Below are 2902 nucleotides of genomic sequence, written 5' to 3' on the forward strand. Positions count from 1 at the left end.
TTAAATTTAAGACAGTATTTAAGATTTTGTCTCAAATTCAACTAAATAAGACACCTAATAAAGACGATTAAAAATATAATTATATAAGACATTCAAATAAGACGGTAAAAAAATATTTGTCTCAAATTATCTTGAATATGGTTCGTCAGAATGGTCACGATAATTGTTACAGACTCTACCGTTCCAGTTCCAATATCTTTCACGGAACGGTCACGACACGGATCGAATATATATATATATATATATATATATATATATATATATATATATATATATATAATAACATAGAAAAATACATCTACAAATTTAACTTAATATTTATTTTTAATTTTTAATTTGTGTTTAGATTATTGATAATTTAAAAATTATGAAAAAAAATATATTAAATATTTAATAATATACTATCTTTTGATAGGCTAGGGTATATACTGAAATAAATAATAAATTTATTATATATCTACATTAATATAATTAAAGGTTTTAAGGTTTTTATTTTAACATTAAATTTACATTTGTTATTATCTCTTTCGTTTATTTAAGGTTTTAAATTTGTTTCGTTTATTTAAGGTTTTAATATATCTCTTTCGTTTAACATTAAATTTTAAGGTTTTGTTATAAGTTTATTTAAGGTTTCTTTTGTCTCTTTCGTGCGACAAAAGAGAACACGGCGATCTCCACGAAGAGGACGACGGAGGCAACGGCGACAGCGAAGAGGGCGACGGAGGCAACGGCGATCTCCACGAAGAGGGCGATAGAGGAACGGCGATCTCCACGGCAAATCTCAGGTACTTCTTTAGTTCTTCCGAAGAACCCCCCATTCCTGACCCTAACCCTAATCCCCTGCAGCTCGCGCTCACCTTCGCCAAGATCGGCGTATCGGTCGAGGACCTCGCCTCCTTGCCACCCGTCGCTGACGCCGGCGCGGAGAAGAAGGCCGAGCGACTCGCTCTTAGGGTTGGCGAGAACCTCTTCAATTTCATGCAGTCCTTCTGCGGGATTGACGGAAGCCGGCTCGTCGTGCCCATGGATATCCTTGACCGGTGGTTCAAGAAGTTCCAGGAGCGAGCCCGGAAGGATCCCAGTTACCTCAAAGGTTTTGCCTTGTGACAGACAGGTGAATGCCCAATCCCAAAGGTGCTATTTTTTGCAAGGATCTCTTTCCTTGATGGTATCGCGTTTCATATTATATTTTGGTTGCATCTGATTTGCTTGAATTGTGCTTAGTAAGCCATTTAGTAATGCATATAATTTTTCTATTAGAACTTAGAAGAACATTGTTGATTCTCTTCCAAAAGGGAATGGCCTGATATCCCATAACAATCAAAAGAGAATGAATCAAATTGTTAAACAGAATACTCGTGTGCTGTTGTATGTTTGGCATCCTCAAACATTTAATATAGGGATCGAGCAACTTGATACAGCGGTACTTTTGAAGTCTTAGCTGTCTATAAAAGAACCAAGCCAAGTCTTCTGAGTTTTTATCGTGCTCAACTAGTGACAGAGCTATCCCTATAATTTAAACTATGAATTGTATAAATAAAATTTGAATATGTATATATATATATATATATATATATATATATATATAATACTCTTTATGCATTGGTATTAAAAAAATAAATAAATAAACCCTGACATAAGTGAAATCTCCCAACACTTAAATCTGAGTTAACCTTCCTTTAAAGTAAAGGTTTTCTTTGATGACTATTCAACTAGCTCCATTCCCATTCCTGCCACATGAATATTTCATTAGTCATGATGTAGAAATGAAATCATTTACTTCCTAGAGCAGCAATCATTCCATTCTTCACATCATAATTAATTTTTTGAGATAATTTCATCATCAATTGTTATTTTGGTAATATGCTTCAATTTGCAATAGTTGCATTAATTATTGTTTTAGTAATATATTTTGTGTATTTCTATCTAATGGTATGCATGAAATAGTCTCCACAATGATTTCAAAAGATTTGTGTACATTTACTTGCTTGATTCTTAAAGACCTATTGACCATTAACAAAATTAGCAAATAGAATAGAAGTTAAAGCAGTTGAAAATTCTAGATACTCTAAGTGCATGTGTTTCCTACTAGACACTAAGAACGGATCTAATAGCTATAATTTTGTGGTGAGTTTAAAAAGTAGCAATATTAGTTTGTCACCTTCTTTATTATTTTATTTTATTATTATTATGTGTTATATAAATCAACATGAATCCTCCTAATAATTGTAGTAGCATTAACCAAACAAGATAATACTCATTATCCAATAATAATTTTTCATCAACCAAGGTTGGATAATATTAATATAATGGGGTTTTCTAAATGGTATGATGTTTCCTCTTTTACATAGTTCATATCACACTTCAGCTTATAGTAGTGCGGATAATATTAATATTATGTTTTCATAAGAATTTTTTTTAGTTTTATTAACAATTTTGGTGATGTAGTAGTGTACATATTTTTAAGCTGTAGATAAATTTATTTTACAGGTGCAACAACTTGAAAGACACAAAGATATTGACAAACACATAAACCATCATTTCTTATTACGAGATGAAGATGTTTGTTTAACTTGAGGTTGTTTATGTTGTATATATATATAGTTGCAAGAAAGAATATTATGTGTTAGATGATGAGATTTCTTATTGAAATGTTTTGATTTTTTTTTTAACAGTATATATTATAAATCATCTTTACCTCTAATAAGAGTTTTTTTTTATGTTCAGGATTCTGGTGAAGAAGGATTATAGAAGTTATCTCTAGATCACGAGGAGTTGTTCTTTAGACTTTCTTTTGTGTAACTTTCATGGGAATAGTTATTTTTTTATTATCAAATTAATGATAGATATGTAGATATTTCTGTTATTGGATGAATGTTGGATGCACTTCAATTAATGATTA

At 31.1% G+C, this 2902-nt stretch overlaps 1 long non-coding RNA gene across 1 annotated transcript; it reads left to right on the plus strand.

Annotated features, from left to right (window-relative positions):
- The first annotated feature begins 609 nt into the window (after positions 1–609).
- Positions 610–2561, plus strand: LOC122049023. Its single transcript, XR_006130776.1, has 3 exons — positions 610–785; positions 847–1114; positions 2491–2561. It is a non-coding gene; the product is annotated as an uncharacterized LOC122049023 (long non-coding RNA).
- Positions 2562–2902: the final 341 nt, after the last annotated feature.

This window comes from Zingiber officinale, chromosome 2B, assembly GCF_018446385.1.
Source record: "Zingiber officinale cultivar Zhangliang chromosome 2B, Zo_v1.1, whole genome shotgun sequence".
NCBI classification, from domain to species: Eukaryota; Viridiplantae; Streptophyta; class Magnoliopsida; order Zingiberales; family Zingiberaceae; genus Zingiber; species Zingiber officinale.